At 38.8% G+C, this 22,708-nt stretch overlaps 1 long non-coding RNA gene across 1 annotated transcript; it reads right to left on the reverse strand.

The window, feature by feature from the left end:
- Nucleotides 1-1,633: 1,633 nt before the first annotated feature.
- LOC146892534 (uncharacterized) lies at nucleotides 1,634-13,629 on the reverse strand. The gene is made up of 3 exons (XR_015004379.2): nucleotides 13,265-13,629; nucleotides 4,129-4,279; nucleotides 1,634-1,945 (listed from the first exon to the last, which is right to left on the reverse strand). It is a non-coding gene; the product is annotated as an uncharacterized LOC146892534 (long non-coding RNA).
- Nucleotides 13,630-22,708: the final 9,079 nt, after the last annotated feature.

Genomic DNA, 22,708 nt, shown 5'->3' on the forward strand with positions numbered 1-22,708 from the left:
TTCAGCACGCCCTAAGTAAATTTAAATCTCTGTGTTTAGTGGTGTATCTAAGACTATATTCCCATGTATTTGTTCTGTTTGTTGATGAAATCCTGCCTTCAGAAAAGAGGCTGAGGCACATTACAGTAAGAATATGTCAGTAAGATATTACAATGGGAAAAAAAAGAGCATCCAGAGAGATAAATATACAAATAGAAAATATATAAAGAATCTATGGATAAGTAAATCATGGAAGCCTTTCCATGGTCTTTTTAGCTTCAAGTAGAGTAAAGGGGGATATAATCACTCAAATTTTGTTCTTGTAGAAGCATGTCATATATCACATGCTCTAGGAAATGAGTTTATAGGCAGAGGTCATGATGGAAGGTTTCCTGTCGCAGTTTCTCAGGCTTAGCACCCCTGGTGGCATGGACAGTCAGATGGGCAAAGAGAAAAGTGAGGCAATGAGAACAGAAAACAGAGGTTTCTCTGTGAGTGGAGCTGAAGTTGAAAGTGGCTCTGCCAAGTTTCTTTAGTTGGATAACACAAAACTTTTTCCCATTTCCCCAGACTCAGGTTGGCCATTGTAAGCCATGAAAATGACTAGGCTGTACAACATCCTCAATAGTTAAATAGTGGCACATTTATTTTGGGAGTAACTAAGAGTTGTATAATTGGACTTAGGGTCAACTAGAAAGGTGGGAATCCATGGACGGTAATATGAACCAATTCAACTACTCATAGCTGTAGAGTAGGCCCTAGAAAAGAACCTATTACTGCCATTTTTCCTAATTGATGCTTTCTAACATTATTATAAATATTTATGTCCACAGATAAATATAGCTCACTAAAGGAACTCTTTTTTTCCCCAGCAACTGAGGCTACTACTGAGATCCACAACAGGTCAAAATGCAAAGAGCCCCTTGTCAGTTGGTACAAACAGAACATAACCCCTATATACCTAAGTCTCAGAGAGCATCATGGGAGAAGAGACAGAAAGATTATAAGAGCCAGAGGACAAAGACACCAGCTAGACACAGCAGGGTACTCGTTCATGACATCTTAACAAGATCTTGTCTAAATAAGACCTGCACAATAATACCAGTCGACAAGCCAGTGTGACTGGAAGGCATTTCACAAGACCTTATCCCTAGATTAAGAGTTCCTGACAATTAATGGCTTCTCTTAGATGGAGATAAAACTTTACTTTGGGAATGAGCCCAATAGCTTATCTAATCCCCAGCTGTACACATAAGTAACACTAAATGGAGTCAGCAGGTTGTATATATGTAAAAATAATAAATAAAGAAAAAGAGGTTTAGAATTTGAGAGGGACTAGGAAGAGCACCATAGGAGTTGGAGTTGGGAGAGGGACTCGTGAAAATGGTGTAAATATAGTACCATGTAAGGAATTCTCAAAACATAAAATATTTAATTAAATGAAGAAAGCTGTTATGTCAACATTGAAGGTACTTGGGAAGCCAGAGAGCTAGGAGAAAAGTTCATTAAGGATATGGTCTTTGTCTTAAAAATAGTAGTAAAATCTTTCAAATACCGTATTCAAAGGATGATGCTAGGCAAATATTGATGGTAAGGTCCATTTAGAGGCTATATTAGTGTTCTATGGTTACTGTTAAAAAACATCACACATGAATTGACTTAAAGCTTTTAAATTTATTATCTTATCATTCTCTTACACTGAGTATGTTGGTACCCATTTGCAATCCCAGTCTCAAAAAGAGGATCTTAGATCATGTGGTTCAGAAGTTCCTAAGGGTCTAAATTCCAGTTGCTAGCTGAGGCATTTCTCTCTTGTGCTTTCTGGAACATATTTTGGCTCATGTCCTCCAGCCATCTTCAAAGCCAGTGATGTATGGCCAAGTCTTATTCATGTTGTGTCATGCCAACACATCTGCGTGCCTCACCCACACAGGTCCACTGTTCAGTGAATTCAGGACATTCATTGCTGTGACAATCAAGAAAGCAAGGGAGAAAGGATTGATTTTAACTCACTTTTTTTTTTTTTTTTTTTTTTTTTAGTTTATGACCAAAACTCTCCATTGTTTGTGGCCATAATGAGGCAGAAAGTCAAAGTAGAAGCTCTTGATTTTCTCAACAGCCTTGTAATTCTGGATACCACACAAGAGTGATAGGAACGTTAGACATGCCTTCTGGGGTCTAACTAAGGAACTCCACATTAAACTTTAGAGAATTTTCATTGTAGAGAAAGTGTTTTGTACCTGATAGACCCAATCTGCTTTTATGTGGACTCTGTTTGACTAGAAATTTTCAAATCCCCTTTCAGCAGAAGATAAGATGAGAATTTGCCATAGCAGTAAAACAGCTTCCTGGTAATGAGGCTGTCTGCCATGAAAAACATCTCAGTGATTGAATACCTAACTTATTCCATAGCCATCAAATTAGGTATTGGATTAGTTTCCAATATGTCACTGTTTCTGATTTAAATATATTATTTGGTTAAAATTAAGAGATACATTAAGCATTCTAAGAACAAAAGGTAATGAACTAGTATTTTATTGAGTTTTACAAATTATAATTACTTCAATTTTAACTAGTATTATTTTTGTTGCTTTCCTATTTTTAAAGTCTACACTTAGGAAAAATATTCACACTGGAAAAGCAATAAATGGGCTGGGGCTATAGATCCATCTCAGAGTGCTTGCCTAGCACACGCAAAGCCGTGGATTCAATCCTGTACCTTAAGTAATGAGTTAAATTAAAGTCATAACTCTCAAGTTCTGAGGGCTTCAGCTGCTTGCCAAACTTGGCGATAGACTCAGGATGAAAGCAAACAAAGCCTTCACACCCATGCAGCTGTCTGCCTTGTATAGGTTTCTTATTTCTCTGGCAAGACTTTCTTGGGGAAGTAAGTCATTTGTGAAAAACTACATAGGCTAATTCTGAATTTTTCAAAATATTATGTAGAGCAAGCTAACCTGAATTAAAATATGACATTTGCACTACACAGTTGAAATGCAGGGGAGAAAGGAAGAAGTAAAAATGATTCAAAGACCACACTCATACATGAAATTCTCAAAAACTAAATCCTTAAATCTACCTCAAGACCCAGACATACCATTGGCCATATAACCAAAGGATAATTCTCCCATACAATAAGGACACTTGTTCAACTATGTTAATAGTGGCTTTATTCATAATAGCCAGAAACTAAAAACAGTTTAGATTTCCCTCAACCAAAGAATGGATAAAGAAAATGTGGTATGTTGACATGATGGAGTATTACTCAGCTGCTAAAAATGATGACATCATGAAATTTACAGGCAAATGAATGGAGATAGAAAAAACAATCCTGAGTGAGGTAAGTTAGAACCAGGAACAGAAAAATGATATGTACTCACTTGTAAGTTAATATTAGCCATTAAGTAAATGATAACCGAGCTGCAATTCACAGGGGAATCCTGTGGAAGATGGGTAGAAAGATTGCAGGATACCACAGCCCACTGAATCAACTAAGCAGAACACGGATGGGCTCACAGAGACTGAAGTAGCAAGCAGAGGGCCTGCCCTGGGCTGCTCCAGGTCCTCTGTAAATAAGTTGTGCCTGTTAACTCAGGATTTTGTGGGACTCCTAACTTTAGGAGTGGGTGTGTCTTTAACTCCTTTACCCGCTCTTGGGGTCCTTTTTCTTCTGTTAATTTGCCTTGTCCAACTTCAGTGTGAGGGATTTTGCCTTGTCTTATTATGTTTTGTTTTGTCTTGTTTGGTTGTTGTCTCTTGGAGGCCTGCCTTTCTCGGAAGGAGGAGGGGAAGTGGCATGCGTGATGGGCTTTAGTGGGGACATATTGTTCTCATTATTCATGATTTTCACATGTCAACTCAGCTCTTAATACCTAGAAACACATTTTCCCTGGAACCCCTACTGGCAGCACATCAGAAGCCCAGAGGAATTTCCTATCAGGCAACACATTCTCCTAAGTACCAGAGATGGCAACAGAAACCAAGCAACAAAGACAAGACAAGATAAAAGCACCTAGAATTACAATCATCCCAAGCCTTGGTGCTTACACACTAAAGTAAAAACAAAATTGTGAACCACATTCAGAGGGACTAGTTTGGTCCTATGTTTGTTCCTTCCCAGTCCAGCTGGAGTTGGTGAGCTCCCATTACCTCAGGTAAACTGCCGTGGTGGATGAACCCATCATGGTCTTGACCTCTTTGTTCACATTCTCACTCCTTCCACTCTTCAACCTTGGAAGCTCAGTCCAGTGCTCGGAAGTGAGTCCCTGTTGCTGTCTCCATCTGATGTTAGACAAAGGTTCTATGGTGATATTTAAGATAACCATCAGTCTGACTACAGGGCAAGTCAAGATTGGGTCCTCTCTTCTCTACTGCCCGGGGTCTTAGGCAGGGTCATCCCTGTGGATTCCTGCTCTAGAGTCAGGTTTCTGCAAATGCTACAATGGCTCCCTCAATCAATATGCCCCTTTCCTTGCTCTCATCTCTGTCTTTCCTCCATCTCGATTATCCCACTCCCTCAAGTTCTCCTCCCCTTGCACCCTTCCCTCTCCCCTAGCCCCCATGCTCCCAGTTACATTGGGCAATCCCATCTGTCTCCAATCTCCAGGTGGGCCTATATATGTTTCTCCCTGGGTTTACCTTATTACTCAGCCTCTCCAGGATCACGAACTATAGACTAAGGTAATTTGGATTCATAATTCATCTTTTGCCACTACACCATTTTATCCTTCACCATTTCAACCTTTGGAAAGATGAAGGCTTAACTCTTCAGCTGGTAGAGATATAAGCCATGGACTGTTTTGTTTTGCTTTTTAAGAGGGCCATAAATGCATCTTGAATATTCAATAATATTAGGAAGTACTTGAAAGGAAGTAAGAAAGGCCCAATCTACTGCAAAACTTTCTTGATGTTCTAAATATTTCCAGAATACTGGGATTTTCACAACCAGTCATCAGTGCCCAGTTACCAAAGAATTTGTTATATAAGTTACAGAGGATTCCCTGGCCACCACCTTTTTTTCCCCTAACTCAGCACCAGGAAACACTATGCCCTGCAGGAAGCACAGTCATTGTACACCTCCCAAACAGATTCTCTAAAGGGTATGTGTGTGTTGTTTGTATCTGTGTCTCTGTGTGTGCAAGTAGACACATATGTGCATGTACCCACTGTCTTAGTTAGCTTTAGTTGCCAACTTGACACAAATCTAAAGTCACCTAAGAAGAGAGAACCTCAGGTGAAGAATTGCCCAGAGCAGACTAGCCTGTGGTAGTGTCTGTGAGGCATTTCCTTAAATGCTAATTGGTGTAAGAGGGCCACACCCACTAGGAGCAATGTTATCCCTGGGCAGGTGGGCTTGGAATGCTTAAAATAGCTAGCTGAACAAGTCAGTGGGAGCAAGCCAGTAAACGGTGTTTCTTTTGGATTCTGCTCCAAGCTCCTCCCTTGGGTTACTTCGATGGTAGACTCTAAGCTGTAAGACAAGCCCTGTCCTTCCCTAAATGTCTTTTTGTAGCTATCACAGCAACCAAGATGCAAACTAGACAACTTATGAAGAATTGAGATATTTACCCTGTTCTTGGGGTAAATTTAGCAGTATTTATCAGTCATCCCTCCAAATTTCCTAGCTTTGACGCAAAGATATTTTTAAGGAATTACTTTAAAAAACAGTCAGAGGAGATTGAAGAGGGGTACAGCTCAGTTGTTAAAAGTGCCAGCTGTTCTTCCATAGGACCTGAGTTCATTTCCGGCATCCACAGAGACGATGCATAGATATATATGGACGCAAAACATCCATACACATAAAATAAAAATAGAGATCTTTTTAAAAAATGCTCAAAGATATACAAGATATTTATGAATTGAGATATTTGATAATGTTGGTGGTAAGTATACTGTCTAGTTCAATGTTATTGGTATGAATAGGCAGAAATATCCCTGAAGGGGAATTAATTCAATAAATGGTTGTGTATTTACAAAACTGAACACTAAACAGAAACTAAAAAGAATGAGAAAGGATAAGCACAAGCTGATATTATTGCTTTTGATATCAATTGCCATATAAATAACAAGGCACTTCAGTTTAAGGCCATCCTTTATCATGTCTCCAGACTCTGTGGACTGACACTCCTTGGGGTGTTGGATGAGTGCTTGATTCAACTGGCAGCTGGCCTGGAACAGGAACACTCAAGATCTGACTCAATTTATCAGGTGACAGTGATGTAGAGCAATTTCAACTCTGTTCCATGACAGATTTTCCTCACCTAGAAGTCTAGGCCAGCTTAACTTATGTCATGGTTGTACATTCACATCAAACCTATGCTTGTATCAAGCTAGCTGGTGCCCATTAGCCAATGTAAGATGCTTAGTCATGCCCAGACAACATGGAAGAGGAATTGAGAGTTAGTTCTGGTAGGTATGATTCATTGGAGGACATTGATGGAACTATCTTCCATAACTGTTAAGTAAGCTAATGCAAAAGTAGAGAAGCATAACAGGAGGGCTTTACTTTTAAAAGCTCACATACATTATATGTATTGCTAAAACAATGAAAAGAAATTTGTGTGGCAAGTAATGTCAAGAATGGAAGGTAATTTGGAGGGATGGTGCTGAAGCTTACACCCACACATAGGCTAGGTAATTTCTCTACCACCCAGACACCCCAAAAGGAGACTTTTTATGTGTATATATGCCTGCTACCTATATTTTTATAATAATTATGTCTTTTATAACTTAAAATTATGAAATAAGATGAGGTTATTAATGAACTGTACAAGAGAATGTTCTTAACATATCAATTGAGAAAACGTTAATACCTATAAAGAACAGTTTTTCTCTTCATGGTTACCTTTGCCTTTTGTATCTTATATAAGAAATGCACACAAACGTTGAAATCAGAAAGGGTAACAATAAAGTAGCAGGATCCGCTCAGACCAATGTCTCCCTCTTCTTCCTCACAGATACTTCCATTGCAGCAGCATTTCATCTGCAATTGACATTATCTAAATGCTCATATGTCTGAAGTCAAGAAATGTCACTAGTAGCAAAACTGCTATGTGGGGATGGGCATTCTAAATGTGGTCTTTGGACTTCCCAAACTCAAATCCATGTTTACTAATTTAGGAAGCCACTTCCACAAGACAGCTGTCATCATGTTTTTACCACGGGCTAACATAGCAAGGAAAAAACTGCATTTTGTTTTAATACTATTTCTTGGATTTTTATTTCTATTACTGTAAATTATGTGTCTGCAGAGCAGAAGTATGTTCATGTAAGTGCTGGTGCCCGCAGAGGCCAGAGGTAGCAGACACCCTGGAACTGCAGCTGCGAGCAGCTGTGGGCAGTGCTAAGAACCACACTTGAAGGTGCACTGGCTTTCCCTTCACATTCAGTCTTTTAAGATTTGCAAATGTAATCTATCTGTTTTCACTCATTTTTCAAAAACAGACAATATCAACGTGGTCTGGTCTCATTTAACTGGGTGCTAGGTAAGGGTAAAAACAAGGTTGATTTTTTTCCCTACTTTTTTCAATTAAGAAAGATTTTTATTTTTAATTTAATATTATACGTATAAGAATTGATCACAGCTCATGGAGAGATAATTAAAATTAATATTTACTCATATGGCTTGTAATTGTATAAACATTAAAAGTAAATTCCAGGTGCCTATGGACACAAACCACATTTAAAAGCAGTGATCAACTGTGTACACCCAACACAGTCATTCGTCATTACTGGCCCTGCAGAAGACCAAAGATTAGGGATCAAGGTTTCTTTTGCCCTGTCTATAACTTTTCAGTGAAAAAGTGAAAACTGAAAGAATTGCTAGATCATGATGGTGGAGAAACAACCATCTATTAAAGTATGTTTTCCGTATTGTAACATTTGAAATTAAACATTTTAATTAGAGAAGTATAAAAGTAATTCAAGTGCAAATGGTACCATCATTGGGATGACTGAGATATAGCAGAGCAAGACTCCTGAGGTGACATATGAAATAAGCCAGGCCCAGAAAGGAATCAGATGCTCTGCTGCCAAATTCTGACAGAGTTATTTTTAGGCCAGGACCTCTATCCAAGCCATGTATACAAGAGGACTGCACTTTCTTAATATGATGTTTCTGGGGAAAAACAAAAAAAACACAGCCCCAGTTTTGGCAATGGGAATTTATCTTTTAAGCTCTTGTTGGGGATTCAACAGGAGATTGAATTCAACTATTCCTCTGCTTTGGGGACTGGAGAAATGGCAGGCAATGCAAGTCTAATTAGAATCCAAACAAATCCCAAACCCCAGAAATTTTCTTGACAAAGAGATAATATCCAGGGACAGAAATTTTTCATTGAGTGGCCAGAGTTGACCTTTCCCATAGACGGTATAAAAATATGACCTGAAGATCAGAAGGCGGGCTCCACATGATCCTGCCATTCAGTAGGTGTAGGCTAAGCAGTTCATAGGGAAATGGGCTTTGGGAATTGCAATGATGAACCATATGCAAAGAGTCCTGTGCAAGGACTCTCTTTAACTCTTCATGGTCTTTCCTGTAAGGTCTGGGGAGGTAAGAAGGCATATTAATTATGTTTGATCAAGGATTATAGTTGGACAGAAGTTCAACTATCATGATGAGATCCCCTAGGAGGCATTGGTTTCTGAAAACTGTAGGCTCTTGTGAAGAGAATGGTCACTACTTTATAGGCAGGGTCTCCAGATTCTCAGTCACCTGATCTTTCCACTGGATTAATACAACTCAGACAAATAATTAAAATTTCTTATCATATTTTTCAAATGACAAATTCTTTGTTCGATTTATCCTACACCTAACATTAACTCTGGATCTTTGGCTATATACTCAGTCTCTCTCTCTCTCTCTCTCTCTCTCTCTCTCTCTCTCTCTCTCTCTCTCGCTCTGTGTGTGTGTGTGTGTGTGTGTGTGATTCTATGTTTGTGCATTTGTAGTTGCATAACTTTGCCGATGAATGACGCTGAGTTGTGTCTATGTGTGCATGATACCGTTTAAGTTTCTAAGCATTTCCCATATATACTGCTCTATTCCCTTAGATTGAAAAATTCATTTGATCAGAACTAATTATTTGTTAAGCACACAGAAATTTATTCCAAATCAGTCTTCACTAACAGGCAAGTACTTTCTGTCATCAGAGATCATTGATTTAAAGAGCAGAGTTGAGAAATTGTTATTGAGAGGGCACTTTCATTACAAAATAAAGAAAAACCAAACTGTAACTGATTTTAAAGTTTCCTCTCTTCTGACTTTCATAATGCTGGAATGTGTTATACAGGCTATGGGGAGAGGGGGAGCATCAGTGCCTCACCAAGCTGTGAATCCTATAAACTATTAAATTGGAAGACAAGATGTGTTCACTGCTGCAGAAGGAACACAACTATGGGAGAGGAAACCAAGTACTCAGTGATTAGATTTGAGACCCACTCCACAAGAAGGAATTTGCACCTGGTACTATAAATCGAGTAGAAAATCCAAGGCTGACAAAGTTGTAGGCCCTAAAGGAGAACTTGCTACCGTTGTTTAACTAAATTGGCATAGTGCCAACTAACATTTTAAATATTTATATTTTATACATAGTCACATGCTACCCTCAATCCTTATCACAGCAGTTTCACTTTGCAATGAATGGTGGTTAACAAAGAGAATCATGACTGATCATGGTACTAAGAATGAGAGACCACTGAGTAATCCACTTTAAGCAGGGCATTAATGCCATTCCTTTCTTTACAGCTCAGAGAACACAGGTAGAGGGAGCCTGTAAGAGGTAAAAGATAGGAGAATGAGACACCAAATGCAGTCTTTTAGCAATGACACAACCATTGCAACTACAATTACAAAGCTACTGTAACTGCCTGCGCTGGGCCTACACCACAAAATCAAATCTGTCAATAGCTGGTTGTGTATCAGGGAGGTACAGTACCCTACTCTTTCATGCTAAACTGTTGGCTACTAATGGATCCTAGGGGAGAGGCCGCCATAGCCTTCAGTTGCATAATCACTAATAAACCTACTAAGTTCCAACAGATCATTCCAAACCCACCTAGACAGCCCTAGTTAAACTCAGTGGTCACGAAAAGAAACAAAAAAGCATAAATGTGAGAAAGGGACCTTAATGGAGAGGGAGAGACTGGTAAGGGTGATATAAGAAAGTCAACTCATAATAGTAATCAGAATACATTACACACATGGAAGAAATTGTCAATGAACAGATTTGATATGTATTCTGTTTAAAGTCTTCATGAATGAGGCCTGAATGAAGTTAGTTGATTGGTTGGTTGGGTTAGGTTGGATTGGTTGGTTGGCTTAGCTATTTGTTTTGTTTACTTCTTTTAATAGGGGAGAAAGAAGAAAAGTTTGGAGTCCTCCTGTCAAACAATCAGGAAGGAAAACAAGCGGCTATTTCTGAGGCATTGCTCCAGTTTGGCCCTGTGGCAATGTATAGGGCCCAAAGTCATGGCCAGCAGGAAACATTCTATGTAGAAGTCTAGCAAAGAGCAGTGACCTACTAAGGGACAAGTTTGTAAGTTCATGTCTGCAGCAGAATTCCTGAATATCCTGTACCTCAAGAAGTGCTGAAACCACAACCAATGTCAGTGTGATATTGAAATTAAGATGTGAACACAGGAAACGGCAGCAGGATAGAGAGAGCCAAAGGGACAAGAACTCTCATTGGAAATTGCCCTGGCAAGTACAGGTCTCCATGGATTTGTAGAACAAGCAGAACTTCCTGTAGTGCTCAGCAAATTCTAATCGGAAGAATGCTAACAAGAGGGACTTGGGAAAGAACTCTAAAAGAATCCCTGTCATAGATGTGGAGAAGGGTATCTTTTGTTGTCCTTATGTTAAAATCAACTAGTTCAAGTTTTATTAAGAGAAATATATTATAAACATGTACTTACCAAATCTATTAATTTGATTTAAATATGTAAAAGATCATATATTATGACTTTGTATGCAAACATACACCATCCATATGTCATTTTTCTTTCCTACCTCTGTTTTTGGAGTACTAAAAGTAATGTACATTCATTTAAAAACAAAAGAATAAATAAAATATGAAAAATTGTATAACTCAGGTATTATCACAATTTCATTTTATAAGCTTCCCTTAGACATTTTAAGTACATGTACAATATTTTAAAGACACTAACTATATAAACATTTACATAAACTCATTAAAACATATACAAATACACATATTAGACCATGCTAAACATTTATATCTTGAATATACCATTAATAATGACTGTATATGATTTCATATTCTGCCAAGTCACTGCTTTGATGTAGACATGTTTGAGTGATGTCCCCCTTTGAATTTTAGTGTAAGAGTGCACGCCAGTTCACTCCCCATGGGTATCACAGCTTCCTCCATCTAATGGATGCAAAGACAGTTTTATCCCTAGATAACTATTGTTACGTCCCAAGTCTGCTTGACCTCACATTTCTGCAGCTTTTTGTTGTCTAGTTAGGATGTATGCTCTAGATGTGTGACTGTGAAGGACAGACCAATATAGATGCCATTGCATCTACAGGAATTGCTAGGCTGTGGCATATTTCCCAGTACGGTGATGGAGGCTGGCAACTAGTGTTTGCTGTGGAATAATCCTTTTATTCATTTTGAATATTTGTTACTTGTATTGACCAATAGCCAGGAAGGAAGTATAGGTGGGACAAGCAAACTAGGAGAATGATGGGAAGAAGAAGGGAGGAGTCAGAGAGACACAGCCAGCTGCCAAGGAAGCAGGACATGCACAAACTAAGATAACAAGTCATTAGCCATGTGGTAAAGCATAGATGAGAAATATGGGTTAATTTAAATGTAAAAGTTAGCTAGTAATAAGCTTGAGCTATTGGCTAAGCATTTATAGTTTATATTAAGTCTCTGAATCAAATTTGGAAAGCAGCTGGCAGTTATTTGGGAACAGGTGATCGGGATAGGGAAACTCTACCTATAGTCAGTCCTTACTCCCTCTTGTCAAGTTTGATGAGGATGATGGAGTTGCTGAAATTGGTTCAGTAACTAGACTACTTCAAGAACAATATTTCTGCTATTATCTTGGCTTTTCTCCCATTATCATTACTTGCGCTATCAAGATGTCTTTTATTTGTTATCTTGATTTGTCACTTTTTAAAGTTGAATAGACAATGTGTGAATCTTAAATTGTACTCTTGTTAAAGGCCCTGTGAAGGCAAAAGATGAGCCTGCCGGGCCCTACCTCCCACCGAAACAACTTGTTTAACTGCCTGTGGCTTAGACACCACCTGATTGAGTGACCATTTCCCCAACAAGCCACCTTTGAGGGAGGGAAGGAAGTTTGTTTTACTTTCTGAACCACTTTTTTTCCCCAGGTGGCATATAGGATAAACTCCCACTTGATGCTCCTTCTTCCCAAATGGCCACTTCTTCCCCACCTCCTTCAGAGATCCTTACTCACCTTCCCAGCTTCTAAACGTGAGGACATCCATGTCTCAAGACTATCTTTTTTATCTCCACTAGGAGATCCCATTCAGTTTCATGGTTTGGTGCCTTGACAAACAAATCTATACGAGTCCTGAGGTCCACACTCAGCTCGTCCACCTGCCTCTAACTTCCACTAAATAAGCATTCTGTACTAAATATATCTAACCCCAAACTTACTTCCTCTTTCTCCCCAGACTGCTACTCCTAATTTTCACTTCCCAGTTAGTGTCAGTCTCTATTACTGAATTTCTCAGGGTAGCAGTCTTGTACCTGGCTTACATTTCCCTTTTATTTTCATACATAATCTAATGGAAAATCCTATTATTCTGTTTCCAAAGTAAATACAGACTTTATTACTATCTCATATGCTAGCACCCTGACCCAAAGGTTCATCACTTTATACCTGGTTATAATGTCCTAATGCTACTGAACACACACAGTACCTTTTGTTTACTGCTTGCTAACACATTTTTGTACCAGTCTGTACCATGTTTAAAAATACCTCAGCTTACTGAAAATTGTTAGTTAAGGTGGTGGTGTCTTTTTTTAGATTTCCAACTTCTTTCCTAAGAAGCCTGGATTTAGTCTGTATTTCTATTATCAAACTATATTTTTAAGAAAAAAGTATTGAGGACAAAACTAAGCCCTAGAATAGTGATGTGGAAAAGGCATTGCATGTGTCTTGTAAGACCTCACACATGGTGTAAGTAAAAAGGCTATTGAAACCTTGGATGGTTAGACTGTCCGACATATTGTCCTTTTTAAATCAGTAACTTATGAATTATATTTAGAATAATAAATCTCACCTGTGGTTTAATTAGCTGGAGTAGGTGCAATAACCATTACCTGCCAGTAGGTGTCACGGTACATTGGAGTCACGTGCTTGGTTTAGATCTGATTTAGGTTAAATGCTGGAAAATATGCTTAAATCAAGAAATTGATTGATATAAATCACAGACTGTGTGCTCCATGAAGGTCCTTGACTGTTCAACAGTTTCAGGGGACAGTTGGTGAACAAAGATGGCGCCTCCTGTTCAGGAGAGAGGGCGTGTTGTCTGCGGCTGCAGTGGCAGAGCTGGGCTGGGTGCAAGCTCTTCAGCTGTCACTGCCAGTAATGGCTGGCGAGCTCCTCAGCTTTTTCTGCCTCAGCATTCCGCATCTCTCCACCTGCAGCACCTTAGCCTCTGTGAGCACAGAAAAAAGCTCGACCCTGAAGTCAGCTGGTAGTGGCCAATCAGGGTCACTGTGTGGAAAGTCTATGCTTGAATGAGAGCTGCCATTGGCCAGAGCTGCCAGAGACTCAAGTGGCTCCACATTGGGCACCAATTGTAGCTATTTGCTCAACTCGGGAAATAACCAGGCCAACTTAAAGATAAACAATTACATTTTAATTGTTGTAAGGGGAAACTCATGCCACAAGAATGGGAAGTCTGGGTTCCAATGTGTCTGGTGGGAACCACCCAGATAGAGAGCACCTGGGCTGTCTGTTTTTCTTCCTGGGCTCCAGGTAGCCACGCCTTAACTGGATTCCGCTTCTTAAAGGTGATTGATTAACCGAGCTTCCCCCATCACATGACAGATCAAGTCACCCCTCTGCTCAAACCATTCTGTGGTTCTCTATCTCACAGAAAAACAAATCTTCAAAACAGACAAAAGAAGCCACATGACTACACCTTCCATCCCTAACATTCTCCTTCAGTCTTCTTGCTTGTCCTTCTGAATCAGGACATTTAAAGAATGGAAACTATCTGAAGATGATATTTGTCCTGGCATGTGTAATATTTTGCTATGTGCAATTAATTTAGTCTGGTAAATGCAGCCCCTCCTGCATGCCTTCACCTTTTCTTTCTTTCTTTTTTTTTCTTTCTTTTTTTTTTGTGAAGGCCATAAAATAACCGGAAGGAAACTTCCAGATTCTTTATTTAAGGAGAAACAGGAAACCAGTTTCTCAAATGAAACACTCTAAATTCTGAAAATTCAGAATGCTGCCGCAGGAGTGAATGGAACTTCACCCATGATTCCATGTTGTTGTCATGCCTTTTCATTTGTTATTCTGAAATTTTAAGTCTCAAGACTTTGCAAAATTCCAGAAAGTTTCTCCCATTTTAGAAATAGATTATTGTATTGCCACTGATATTCCATGAATTCCTGTTACTAATCAGCATGTTTTGTGAAATTTACTTTATATTTTCTATATTAACAGTTTTGTATCAGCATGTCACATATATATATATATCAAATATTTGTGTATATATATACACACATAGCGATCTATTATAACATAATGACATTAAATGTATGTGTGTGTGCATGTGTGTGCTGATGCTGGGAAATTCAAATGTATGTTTTCAGTCTAAATATGGAGGATAGACAGTTTCGTCTTCTAATTCATTTATTCCTTCTAAATAACCCACATAGAAATTCTTGTTTCCCACTCACAGTGCACATACAGCATGGGAAAATTATATTTATAAACTATACTAGTCTCAGTTCCCTATCATATTTGGTCTGATCTCACGGATAGAAGGGTTAGTACTTGAAAGTAGTTATGCCTCTGTTTGAGGTGTGTTGTGAGCTATTTGCTTTTTTCATGAAATACCACTAATTGAAAGAATAATGACAATAGATGATAAATTAGGAGTCTATAAATAGATGATAAATTAGTACTCTTCACTACACTTGAGTATTGGGTTGGCATTTGTTTTCAAATGAGTACGTAGGCATCTCTCTCTCAGGACAACTGTTAGCATTTGTACCTGTGATAAAATCCAGTCTTCCAAGCACAGCCGTGGTTTCAGGAGCTTCCCTCTGCCACCAGGACCTCATCAGTTTTCTGTAGCATGGCAGTTTGTTCTGGTGAAATCAGTGACTTTAAAGGCATGCTTATAATATGAAATGCTCAATTTTTAGAATATTTGTGTAATTCAGAGAATCAGTATTAACAGATTCCCAATCAACATGTTAAAAATCATGATGAAAAGATACACTCAAAGTAAATGAGCCCTGGAGGTTTTACCTTTAAAAGAGTAAAGAAGTGTACCCATTTGGTTTGAGGTTCTAAATGACAACTGCCTTCTGGGTCATATTTGTCAATAGATTTTTTAGGAGCTATCTGAATATTCTATTAAAATTCTTCCCTCTTCTTACTATACATATCTGTGGAGCCAAGTTTTCTTTACATACTTCAAACAATATCATGTTGAAGGCAAATACTAGAATCCAACTGTCTTCTAAGAAGCTGGACATGAATGATTTTTTTAAAACAATATATTCAACAATGCCAGTGCTCTTACAAAGATCTTTTTTGTTTTGTAAAATGTAGAGTGCTTTCTTTGTAAAAATGTGCTCTGTAGTGTATAATGCTTTCATTATTTTTAATAAATCCACAATTAAATATTTATAAAAAATAAATCAAAACTTTAATATGAAAGCAATATACACTTCATTATATTTGTCAGAATTTCTTAGAAACTCTATTTTAAAAGAAAATGTCATGAGCGCCACTGAATCTTTAATATCAATTTTCCAGGGATCTTTAAACAACAGCTTAACTTAGCTATTAGAATACTGGAAGAATACCTCATTGTGTCTATTAATCTTCCCATTTAGAAATGAAATAACTGGCTTGGTGTCAGAACAAGAGACAGGTCTGTCTATTTCCAAAAACTGAGTCAATCTCCTGGCTCTTTCTTCCCCAAGCTGCATTCCATAGTATCACATCCTAGTATCTCCAGGCAATATTATGTCATGAAATCCAGCATTAAAATTCTCCATTAGTTCTTTCTGCTCCAAATCCTACATGATTCTATTTTATGCAGTAATTTATTGTATGAAGACGAAGACTATCTCTCCTCATCCCTGAACTTCTATTTTACATGTGGATAGTTGTATGTTTTTTTCTTTCTAATTAACCAAACATTGATCAACCATTTTAAGCATTTTTAGTCATATGTTAAGATTTGATGTTTGTTTATGAGATAAGGTCTTGCAGCCTAAACCCACTATTCTCCTGATTCAACTCTTGAGTACTGAGATTAGATTTAAAGCTTAGTATTCCTGATTGATTTTAGCCATGCCCCTATAATCTTTAATGAATTCAAATTATTAATTGTATAATACTAACCAGCTTGTAATGTAAAATGGGAATGTAAAATGCTGAAATATTTTTGGGTCAGGGTCTCAGTAAAGTGTTTTCTATTTCCTTCCATTTGCATGCAAAATTCAAGATGTCATTGTTTTTTTTTACCACTGAGTAACACTCTAAAGTGTATATGTGCCACACCTTCTTTATCCATTCCTCTATTGAGGGACACCTAGGTTGTTTCCAGGTTCTGGCTGTTACAAATAAATCTGCTATGAACATAGTTGAAAAATGCTTTTGTAGTATGATTTGGCATCTCTTGGGTATATTCCCAAGAGTGGAATTGCTGGGACCTGATGTAGGTTGACGCCCAGTTTCCTCAGAAACTGTCACACTGATTTCCAAAGTGGTTGCACAAGTTGGCATTCCCACCAATAATGGATGAGTGTTCGCCTTACCCCACATCCTCTCCAGCATAGGCTATCATTGGTGTTTTGGGTTTTAGCTATTCTGACAGGTGTAAGATGGTATCTCAAAGTTGTTTTGATTTGAATTTCCCTGATCGCTAAGGAGGCTGAGCATGACCTTAAGTGTCTTTTGGCCATTTGAACTTCTTCTGTTGAGAATTCTCTGTTCAGTTCAGTACTCCATTTTTTAATTGGGTTAATTAGGGTTTTAATGTCTAGTTTCTTGAGTTCTTTATATGAACTGGCCTTATCCCATAGCCACACTGATGAATATCTTGCACATCACCATAGAACCTTCATCTGGCAATGGATGGAGATACAGACAGAGACCTACACTGGACACTGGACTGAGCTCCCAAGGTCCAAATGAAGAGCAGAAGGAGGGAGAACATGAGCAAGGAAGTCAGGACCACAAGGGGTGCATCTACCCACTGAGACGGTGGGGCTGATCTAATGGGAGCTCACCAAGGCCAGCTGGACAGGGACTGCAGGAGCATGTGATCAAACTGGACTCTCTGAATGTGGCTGACAATGAGGGCTGACTGAGAGGCCAAGGACAATGGCACTGGGTTTTGATTCTACTGCATGGACTGGTTTTGTGGGAGCCTAGTCTCTTTGGATGCCACCTTCCTAGACCTAGATGGAGGAGGGGAGGACCTTAGACTTCCCACAGGACAGGGAACCCTGACTGCTCTTAGGACTGGAGAGGGAGGGGGAGGAAGAGTGGAGGGAGTGGGAGGGAAATGGGAAGAGGGGAGGAGGTAGAAATTTTTAAAAAACAAGTAAATAAAATGCTGAAATTTCACAGTCGCTTTTTTCCTCATTATGTGATTTTCCAAAACACACTGTTCACTGATATATATATATATATATATATTTAGAATTCTCCCATTTAGTATTCAACTCAATAATTTTCCATATGCTCCATAATAGAATAACTTGTAGCAGGAAGTGATTCCATTTTGAATACTCATAAGTGAACACAACAATAAAGCAGTCTTCCCAGTTCCTCAGATCCAGCTAGCCAGATCCTCTTGTGGATAAGAAAGAGCAGGTTGCCTTAAGTGGGCAGTAGTAAAATGATGAAGGGCACCAGAGATGAAGTTCACTTATGCCACAAATCTACTTCCCTTCCCCTTGAGCGGCCCCTCATCCAGCATTGCAAATGGTTCTGAGTGCTGGGGCCATATCTGCATTCACTGTAGCTTTAATCAAGAGTGAAGAGCAATCTGCTTTTGACAAGAAAATCCTGTAAGCAAATCTGGTTGCCCAATAGTGTAGGATTGTGAATCACTTCCCATCTATGTCACTAAAGTGACCTGGCATTATTTTTTTCCCAAAACTTTGCAAGCAAAACACACTTAACCACAGAGGATTTACTACCAAGCAACCACAGCCAATAGCTTTGAGGGGAGCTTGGGGCTTCCCATGAAGGGGATTGTAGGGTGCCTGGACTGCATGATGTGACAGAAAGTAACTTCCAAAACAAAACATCTGATTATTTTTAATCAGAGCACTGTCATTTCCAGACAAACCACTTACCATCTCTGAGTTTCGCTTGTTTCAGTTAATATGATGCACTCACTTGAATTCTTCAGGAATGTCATCCGAGAATGCGTTACAGAGCAAACACTGACAAAAGGAAAGTCCTCCCTAGGTGTGCTTATTAAATTGGATGAAGTTCTTGTTTCCTTTCAGCTTACTCAGTTTTGAAAACCTAAAAGCACCCCTTTTCTCCTAACCATCACCCAGGATTCTAAGGCCTGAACAGAAGGATGCAGCTACGCTAATGAGAAGGTAGAGCAGTCAAAAGCCAAATCCTTAATTTCACGAGATTACAAGTAATTTTATCACTATAACTATGAATATCAACTTAGAAAAATTTTCAAAATCCTATTATAAACTATTTATTATTTTGCTAATACTCTGCAGTGTAAGTACCTAGTACTAGTGGTAACACTTTAAGCTTATCAGTGGTGAATACCACAAAATGACTTTATTAAACCAAATATAGTCAGGAAGAAAAAAAAAAGGGAGCCTTAGAGGGGGGTGGGGCATGGGAGGGTCAGCTCCTGGTCCACATTCCACATTTCATATCACCCTGTAGAGCTAACAGAACACAGAACAGCCCAATAAGCAGGACACAACCGTGAACGTGAAGATGCTTTCTGCAGGCAGTGTTCCCAGCCTAGTTCAGGACATGCCTTTAACTACAGCTGCCAGATTAAGCAAATGCAGATTGAGGAACTGAAATAAAATTTAATTCCAATAAATGTAAATCATTACTTTCATTTATTTGTATACAGGTTTGTTGCTACCTGAAATTCAAATTTAACTGAATGACATATTGCATTAAGTAATACTCAACATCATCAAAAGCCCATGGACTATAGACGCCTCAGATCTTTGCTGAACAGAATAATGTGGTGACTGACACTGTCACTGTGAAGGAAAGGTTGAAGGATCAGACAACACCCACAAGAATGGACATATTGCCCCATCATTATCTGAGTCTGTGCTCTGTGGCTATGGCATTATTCATTCCTCCATTCAATCATGCTGCAAATAGCAAGAACTGCCATGCTCAGACACACCTCCTGTGCCTGAGAACAAAATAGTGACCCATACAGACAGTCTGCACTGGAAGAAGATTCTTACTCTTTGAGGAAGGAGCAGGCCTTTCACATTTAATATAAATATTGCAGTTCATACAAATGCTCTGAGCTAAGACCTGAAAAACAAAGTAAGTATGTATCCTGTTCTTTGCAAAACAACTCTGAACTGGTAATAGCAAGTATAGGACGATAAGGAAACTGTACTCCATGTTTTTCAAGGGCTTACAGTTAGTAAAGAATATTCACAGATCAGAAGCAAACATGTGCTAATGCCAATAATGATCAGACATTGAACTCAATAAGGTGAGGATAACCTTGAATGTTTGGTTCCAGTACATCTAGGGTACTGGGATTGCAGACTTAAGCCACTATTACCAATTTTATGCATTGCTAGGGATCAAACTCAAGACCTTGTGCATGCTAGGCAAGTACTCTGCTACATTCTTAACTCTAGAACTAGAATTTTCTATTCATGATTAAAAGCAAGAGTTTCTTTTCACTTTTCCAAATGAATTTGAGGATCTTTCTTTTCCTTGAGTCCTAGACCCTATGTATGCTGGGAAGTACTCTTCTACTGAGCTAAATACCCAGGTCTCTTCCTTTTCTTAGCTCATTAACAACCTGGAGTGCTCTTTGAAAATGGACTGCTTGTATTTTCATCTAGAAAAAGCATTCGGGTTAAAAGACTCTGATCTTCTGTTCACTTCAGAGACACCCTGAAGTCACTCAGCTCATACAGTTTATGCATATCTGGCAAGTCATCAATTTTTTGACAGAGATCATCTTGAAGAACATGATGTACCTGCCATTTCACCTTTTCTTTGGAGTCTACAGGAAAGGCCAGGCTTAACAACGGTGGGTCCAGGGGGAGAGAGGATACATGGTCAGGGTCCTTAAATGAATGCTGACTTCTTGGTAATCATATTTAAAATTGTAAAGTACCATTGAGCTTGCAGCTTAAGATGTAGACTCTCTGGTCACTGAATGGATCCAGGGGAACGGTACAGCCCACACATGAAGCTCATTCTTAGAGTTCACCATCACCTAAGCCAGAAGAGAAAACTGAACAGGAAGAAAAGAGATCCCCGAAGAAACCAAGATGACAGAATATTCGAGCACAGAATAAAGCCACAAAAATGCAAAAAGAACTTTAAAAATGTTAGGCATAGTGGCTGAGAGCTAATGAGAATCCGTTCCTAGAAAACCAGGGCTGCACTATACAGCAAACAAAGATTTGCTCCAATCCTATAGGCTGTGTGCTCACTCTGCTACTAGTTAGTTTGCTGTTTAAAAGCTTTGAATAGCGTGTAATCCTATTTATCAATTCTTGGGGTTTTTTCTTTTGCATTTCTAATAGGATAAGTTACTATGAAACTGATGCCACTGAATTAAGTAATAAATCAAGAGACTACCACAAAAAAGAAAAAAAGGAAAAACGAGGACTGGAGAGATAGTTGTAATGTAAACAGCTTACCTACCATGCTCAAGGCTATCTATTGAGCCCAAGACACACAAAGGAAGAAAAATGTTCACACACAAAAAAAGGAAGACAGTAACTGAAGGATTATAAGGATTCCTAAAAACAATGATAATTCCACTTTTGAAAAAAATCATCCAGAATGTTACTCCACAGCAAACAAATGTGCAAACACACCAAAGGCAAAGTGTGTCCTCTCTCTGGATATCTCTTCATTGCCTCCACTCCTTCTCCTGCGATATCAGTCTTTCTACCAAATTCATTTCTTGTTTCTCCTTGTTCTTATCTCTCTTGCCCCTCTTTACATAAAAGCCAATAAAAACAAAATATTAACAACTATAACTACATGTTGTTGTTTTGAAACAGACTGTCAGATAGTCTAGGATACCCTAATACTTATTGTGTAGCTCAGGCTGACCTTAAAACTCCTGATCTTTTTGCCTCTGCTTCCCAAGATGTGCAGTTACAGGTTTGTGTAACCATAGCTGGCATTACTACTGGCTATTTTTTACTGAGAATGTATTCAGATTAATGAATTATCTTATTGAGGTTTATATTGTTCAATTTATTTTTTAAGTATTGTATGTGTATGCTTGTGTACATGCTCCTGTTCATGTATGTACAAGTGTGTGAGACTGTACATGAAGGCTAGAAGGCTTCCTCTTTTCCCTCACCTCATTTTTAAGATATATTTATTTTTATTTTGTGTTGAGAAGAGTCTGCCCGCATGTACGTACATGGACCATGTGCATAACTCCTGGAATTGGAGTTACAGGCAATTGTGAGCTTCCATGTGGGTTCTGGGAACAGATCCTGGGTCCTCTGCAAGAGCAGCAAACACTCTACCATTGAGTCATGTCTCCAGACCCTTCACCTAATATTTTGAGATAGGGCCTTTTACTGAACCTGAAATTTTCTAACTAGACTGGCTATTCAACAAGCCCCAGGATTTGCTGTCTCCATCTCTCTAGTGCTGGGATCATAGGCATGTGCTGCCAAGCCTAGGTGTGCTTGGTTGTTGTAACCTGACCTCTGGTCTTCACATTTATGCAGCAAATACTTTACTCACTGAGTCATCAAGTATTAAAAAATAGATTTATAGACTCTTAAAACTGACCTTTCAGGATTAATATCCCAAAACAGTGTAAACTTTGCTCCAGTATGGAGTGACCCAAGACTTTCCAATCTGGGGTCATTCTAAGTATTTTTTTCTCCTTCAAATTCTGTCTTTTTGCTGATTGAGCAACCTATATCTAGTGCCAGTGACTCCAAAATCATTCTTGAATGATAATTCTCTCCTGTTCATTTTTTTCTATTTGTAAGAAAAGTTTCTCAAACCCTGTGGCCACCAGCAATGAGAGACAAGATTTCTCCAGCTGCTGTGTGGGTTAGGCAGGCTGTCTGTTGGCCTCTCCTGTGTTGGTTAGGCAGGCTGTCTGCTGGCCTCTCCTGGGCTCGCTCATAGGGATACTTTCAGAAAGTTCACTTTAGTTGCCCAGACTCTATCGCAGCAAATCTTACTGGATACTGACTGGACATCCATTTCCTATTCTTCTGATACTTCTATCTCGTCACACTGGCTTTCTTCCATCACCCAAGAACAGTGCTCC

Source organism: Myodes glareolus, chromosome 11, assembly GCF_982192425.1.
Source record: "Myodes glareolus chromosome 11, mMyoGla1.1, whole genome shotgun sequence".
Lineage (NCBI taxonomy): Eukaryota > Metazoa > Chordata > Mammalia > Rodentia > Cricetidae > Myodes > Myodes glareolus.